Below are 7,304 nucleotides of genomic sequence, written 5' to 3'. Positions count from 1 at the left end.
CTTCACCATAAATGTGAGTTTCCCTTTCTTCTTTACCATGTTGGAAAAATAGAACACCTGAACCATTTCAGGGTAAAAATTTATATCGTAACGAATGAGGTCACTCAAGCCCAATTCCTAAAAAACAGTAGGAAAAGTAAACACATCACCAGCAAAAGAAACGAAAGAACCATACTTAGGCTTCATGATTTTCTTTTGGAAGAAGTAAGTCCCATACCTTTCCTGTTGACTCTTGGTAGTGAAAAGTCTTGACAAATCTAGAGGGCCTCTAGAACTATAAGCCTTGCCTTTTCCTTTGCCTTTGGATGAAAGTTGATAGGCCATGAAGGTTTCTTGGAGAAAAACAAAGAATTGAAGGAGAAAGCAAAACTCTTTGAGGAAATAGGATAAGTCGTGTAGAATGATGAACATTTGCTTGAGGAGAGATGTGGTTTTATGGTGGTGGAGTGTAGTAATGAGAAGAATCAAGTGGTTGGATCAAGAAAATAAAAAGCAATGAATAGAAATAAAGTGACATAAAGAGCTCTTAACAAATCTTGGTAAATGGCATTTACTTGAAAATAGGAAAAGGAGAAGGAATAGGAGAAAAAAGAGGTAAAGGACAAAAATGAGTAAATGCAATATGAGGAGTGTATCAATAGATGTAACAGAAATCACATGTGAAAAATTAAAGTGAGAATAAAATGGAAAGGAATCATACGCATGCTGAACATATAAAACAAAAAAATTGAAGGACCAATCGATTGACATGCAAGGACCAATCGATTGGCATAATGAAAAAGTTGAAAAAATAAGAGGACTAATCGATTGATGTTAAGGATCCAATCCATTGATTGAGGAGTCCTTGGTGCCGATAAATTATGAAAGATTCCATGTTCTTCACAAAACTCTTCGAAGGAGGCATTTTGGAATTCTCCACCATGGTCGCTTCTTATGGCGGCAATAGTTAGTGATTTCTCATTTTGGATTTGCTTCGCATATCTCTTGAATGCCTTGGATGCATCATTTTTCTTCACTAAGAAGAAAGTCCAAGTGTATCTAGAGAAATCATTAACAATAACTAAAGCATATACATTACCTTCGAAGCTTCTTGTTCTTGATGGACCAAATAAGTCCATATGCAACAATTGTAGTGGCCTTGTAGTTGACACCACATTCTTTGATGTGAAAGTTGATTTGGTTTATAAGCTTATTCAAATGTTCCATATGAATATGTGCAAATCTTTTTTGCCACAGCCATGACTCATTATTGTTTGCCATAAGACATTTTACCTTCAAAGAAACATCATCAAGGGAAATCATAAATATGTTATTAATTCTTGTACCTTTGAGTTTTACCTCATGAGAGACTTCATCTTCAATCAAGCATTCATCTTTAGTCCTTTAACATAAAGGAAATCTTCAATGGCTGTGAAAGGTGGTGCTCTAACTTTTCCTATTGTAGATGTTTAATTGGCTGCATTTTATGGTAAAACACTAGCTGGATTCTAATGTCTTTACTGATGCCATGACATGCTGTGGAGATGTTTGTTTGACTGCATTGTGTGTTAGAATATCTAGCTTTACTCTGATGTCTTGACTGATGTCATGACATACTTGAGTAGTATGCTGCAGGTTTAGCTAATACAGGACTTACTGAATGTCAAACTAGATGTTATGACATTCATCCCTGACAGCAGATACTGAGGAATTGAACAGTTGGTGTTCTGTTATAACTTAGTATTTATTTTCAGTCTGTTTATCAAGGAAATAACAGACCTGGCATAAGGCCCACTGTCTGAATGTCAAACTGGATGTTATGACATTCATCATTGACAGCATATACTGAATAATAGGCAGGTTAGTTTTCTGCTACAGTTCAGTATGTATCTCAGTCTGTTCTTCAGGAGGATAACAGACATGGCATAAGGCTCTTTGTGTAAATGTCAAATTGGATATTGTGACATTTATTAATGTAAGTTGATACTGAAGTATGGACTGAGTGGTCATGTACAGTACAACACTTTGTACAGTCTGTTTTCAGGAAAAACAGACTTAGCATATGGTCTATGATGTGGACGTCAAACTGAATGTTGTGACATTCATTCCTGACAGCATATGCTAAATTGTAGGTTGGTTAGTTTTTCTGTTTCAGCAGTTTTCTCAGGCTATTCTTCAGGAAGTCAACAACTTAGCTAAAATCCAGGAAACTAACAACTAAGCTACAATTAATGAACCTAACAAATAGCCTATTTGTTAGTACCCTAATATGTGGAAATTAGGTTAACTTGCTTGAACTTAATTTCAGGAAATACAAGTACAAGGCCCAAGTGCTGCAATATAAAAGGATGACTATCCTTCATTCAGAACTCGAGGATTTTAGGCGTGAAGATTTTATTTGTTCATCATACTTCACTGCTGTATTTTTGTGTGTGTCTTGTATTAGGTGTATCTTGTGAGCCAAGCCATTATCACTTAGATGATTGCATTGGTATAGGGTGTTCATTGAGTTGTAAGTGTTGTGTCACTCGAAGCTTTTAAGCGTGAGTGCTGTGTATCTTGATTAAAGCTGTTAAGCACAATCAAGAGTTGTTTGAAGTGTGACTTCACAATTATCTTTAATCTTAATTAAAGGTTGTAATCACTGAGGTGATTGAGGGGGAGTGAGTAGGAACTCTGATCTTAGAGTAAGATTGAAATTGCATTGGGTAGGTATTAAGTGATAGGGTTAAACAGTTGGTTTAAGGTCTGAATTAATACTACTAATAGTGGATTTCCTCCCTGGCTTGGTATCCCCCAGACGTAGGTGTGTGTGACACTGAACTGGGTAAACAATTCCTTGTGTTATTTACTGCACTTACCTTTTAAGTTCTGCATAATTCTTGTCTGCGCAAAATTGGATGTCATAACACCACGTGTGACATCGAAAGTCTATTAACTAGAATTTCACCTATGCAAAGAATTCTCCCTTTGTTGCTATCACCATATGTGACATAACCCTTGGCCTTCAATGCTAGATTTGAAAATTTGTTAATGTCTCCCGTCATATGCTTGGAACAACCACTGTCAAGATACCATAGGTTTAAAGTGTTTTTCAAGCATACCTATAAAACAAAATTAAGTTTTGTTAGGTACCAAAATAGAATTAAGTTTCAGAGATGGAGGTGTCACTACTGTGGTAGGTTTGGTCATATAAAAGCCTTCTGCTATAGAGTGCATGGTTATCCTAACAAAACCCCTCATGTCAGACCTAAGCATAAGGCATATAAGCATAATGCCCCCACCAAGAAACGACAATGGTTTGCTAGGTTAGCTCACACAGCTCTAAGGGCATCTACCAGAGAAGACTGGTACTTTGATAGTGGCTGCTCAAGACATATGACTGGTATGGAGAATTTATTGGTGGATATACAACCTCACACTACCAGTTATGTGACCTTTGGTGATGGTGCTAAAGGAAAAATCAAAGGTGTGGGTAAGCTGGACAGCTCTGGAGTTCCAGAACTGAATAATATGTTGTTAGTAAAAGGACTAACTGCTAATCTCATCAGCATAAGTCAGCTGTGTGATCAAGGGTTCTATGTTCAGTTCACTAAGGAGCTATGTGTTGTGACGAATGGAGATAATCAGGAAGTTATGAGAGGATCCAGATCCAAAGATAACTGCTATCTGTGGGAACCTAAAGTCTCAAACTACTCCACAATTTGCTCCTCAGCCAAGGAAGAACGGGAGGTGAAGCTGTGGCATAGACGTCTTGGGCATCTCCACTTAAGGGGAATGAAAAAGATCATATCCAAGGAAGCAGTTAGAGGAATCCCAAAGTTGCTTATTGATGAAGGAAGAGTCTGTGGAGAATGCCAGGTTGGCAAGCAAACCAAGATGTCACATCCTAAGCTGGGACATCCTACAACATCCAAAACTCTGGAACTTTTGCACATGGACTTAATGGGACCTATGCAGGTTGAGAGTCTGGGTGGAAAGAGGTATGCATATGTGGTTGTTGATGACCATTCCAGATACACTTGGATAAGCTTCATCAGAGAAAAGTCATATGCATTTGATGTCTTCAAAGAACTGTGCATCCGACTTCAAAGGGAAAAGGACAGTTGTGTAGTCCGAATTAGGAGTGATCATGGGATGGAGTTCAAGAATTCCAAGTTTGATGAGTTTTGCTCGTCTGAAGGAATAAGTCATGAGTTTTCCTCTCCTATAACTCCTCAGCAAAATGGGATAGTTGAAAGGAAAAACAGAACTATTCAAGAATCTACCAGAGCCATGATTCATGCAAAGAAGCTCCCTATGCACTTTTGGGATGAAGCTATGAATACAGCTTGCTATGTTCACAATAGAGTTACCTTGAGAAAAGGAACCTCGTCCACTCTGTATGAAATATGGAAAGGCAGAAAACCCACTGTGAAGTACTTTCATATCTTTGGAAGCAGATGTTACATTCTTGCAGATCGTGAACAAAGAAGGAAAATGGACCCCAAAAGTGATGAGGGTATATTCCTGGGATACTCAACTAACACCAGAGCCTATAGAGTATTCAACTCCAGGACCAATGCCCTGATGGAATCCATAAATGTTATTGTGGATGATAAAGAGGAAGGAGTCGATGTCGTAGAGGATGTTGGAACATTCCTTGATACTTCAACAGACATACCAGTCAAGTCTGAAGAAGTACAGGAGACTCCTCCTGAATGTGAGGTAGATGCATCCACCAAAGTGCCGTCTATCAGAATTCAGAAAGACCACCCTAAGGATCTTATCATAGGGGATCCCAATAGTGGTGTGACTACCAGATCAAGGGAAATTAGGTCAAATTCCTGTTTTGTATCCAAGGTTGAACCAAAAAATGTGAAAGAAGCCCTGACTGATGAATATTGGATCAATGCCATGCAAGATGAACTGGAGCAGTTTAAAAGGAATGAAGTATGGGAGCTAGTTCCACGACCTGAAGGGACCAACATCATTGGTACCAAGTGGATTTACAAGAACAAATCTGATGAGAAGGGAGTAATCACTAGAAATAAAGCAAGACTAGTGGCTCAAGGATATACTCAAGTTGAAGGGGTTGATTTTGATGAGACGTTTGCACCTGTTGCTAGACTTGAGTCAATCAGATTACTGTTAGGTGTGGCCTGCATTCTGAAGTTCAAATTGTTCCAAATGGATGTGAAGAGTGCCTTTTTAAATGGCTACTTGAATTAAGAGGTCTATGTGGAACAACCTAAAGGGTTCTGTGATCCTAACCAACCTAAACATGTGTACAAGTTGAGGAAAGCCTTGTATGGGTTGAAGCAAGCACGTAGAGCTTGGTATGAAAGGTTGACTGAATTTCTGACCTCTCATGGGTACAGAAAAGGTGGGATAGATAAGACCTTGTTTGTGAAGGATGAAGATGGCAAAATCATGATTGCCCAAATTTATGTGGATGATATTGTCTTTGGTGGAATGTCAGAGCAAATGGTGAAACATTTTGTTCACCAGATGTAATCTGAGTTTGAAATGAGTCTGGTTGGGGAATTGACTTATTTTCTTGGAATGCAAGTTAACCAAATGGAGAATTCTATGTTTCTCTCCCAAAGCAAATATGCCAAAAACATAGTTAAGAAGTGTGGTATGGATAATGCTAGGCACAAGAGAACTCTTGCACCTACTCATTTAAAGTTAACCAAAGATGATGGAGGTCCCAGTGTTGATCAATGCTTGTATAGAAGCATGATAGGTAGTCTACTATATCTTACTGTAAGTAGACCTGATATTTCCTATGCAGTTGGAGTGTGTGCTAGATACCAAGCAGAACCCAAAGTGAGCCACTTGAATCAAGTCAAGAGGATTCTCAAGTATGTCAATGGGACTTGTGACTATGGGATGTTATACTCTCATGGCTCTGAGCCTGTCCTATCTGGGTATTGTGATGATGATTGGGCTGGGAGTGCTGATGACAGAAAAAGCATCTCAGGAGGATGTTTCTTCTTGGGAAACAATCTCATATCATGGTTCAGCAAGAAACAGAACTGTGTATCTCTGCCCACTGCAGAGGCTGAATACATAGCAGCTGGAAGCAGTTGTTCCCAACTGGTGTTGATGAAACAGATGCTTACTGAGTACAATGTCTCTCAAAATGTCATGACTTTGTACTGTGACAATCTCAGTGCCATCAATATTTCCAAGAATCCCATCCAACACAGCAGAACCAAACATATTGACATTAGACATCACTTCATCAGAGATATGATGGAAGACAAAGTGATTACCTTGGAACATGTAGCCACTGAACTACAACTCGCTGACATATTCACAAAGGCTCTGGATGCTACTCAGTTTGAAATTTTAAGGGGTAAATTGGGAATATGCCTGTCTGAGGATTTATAGCAACCAATGATGTTTTGGATGTATTGTTTAATATCTCAACCTATTAAACAATTGAAAGTGTGCTATGACTGGACAACAGATCACTGTTATGTTACTTACTGCAAGTGTGGTAACAAGATGTTAAGGGGATATCCTAACATGAGACAGCCTATGTGCCTGCTGGACTTCAAGAAAGTGTTCATGCAGGAGTATGTCAAGATGTCAGACTCAACGTCATGGCATCTGATATGGGTGTACCTGCTGTGAAGCAAGAGTGTGTGACTACTTGATCAAAGCTGTGAAGCAAGATCAAGTGGGTGGTGTCTTGATCAAAGTTGTAAAGCAAGATCAAGAGGGGGTATTCTTGATTGAAACTATGAAGTAAAATCAAGATTGTGTTTCTGTCATTTGTGTAATTCTATTTATGTTGGTCTGTAATTTAAAGTGTTGCTTTGGCAACATTTTTGACAAAAAGGGGGAGTAACACCTGTGATGCCCCAGGACAACAGATTGTTTTGCTAAACAGATATTCAAGATCCTCTAATCTAGAGGTTGTGCTGCAGCTGATGTTCCACTTCTATGAGTGTAAGTGTGTTTATGTGTGCTGCTATTAGAAGTTTTTATTTAACTTCTATGTGTGGGATGCTGGTAGAAGTTTTTATTTAACTTCTGTATGTGTGCTGATATGTGAAGTTTTTATTTAACTTCTATGTGTGTGAGTGTGCTGCTGCTCTAAGGGTATTAGCTAGTTTTTTTTCTGCTAGATGTGTGTTTTCCGCTGCTGTGTACTCTGTTGTGATGCCAAGTTGTTTTAGCCAAAAATTTGCCAAAGGGGGAGTTTATAGATGTTTGATTGGCTGCATTTTATGGTAAAACACTAGCTGGATTCTAATGTCTTGACTGATGTCATGACATGCTGTGGAGATGTTTGTTTGACTGCATTGTGTGTTAGAATATCTAGCTGTACT

Source organism: Lathyrus oleraceus, chromosome 4 (genome assembly GCF_024323335.1).
Source record: "Lathyrus oleraceus cultivar Zhongwan6 chromosome 4, CAAS_Psat_ZW6_1.0, whole genome shotgun sequence".
NCBI classification, from domain to species: Eukaryota; Viridiplantae; Streptophyta; class Magnoliopsida; order Fabales; family Fabaceae; genus Lathyrus; species Lathyrus oleraceus.
Note: the sequence above shows the minus strand (reverse complement) of the source record.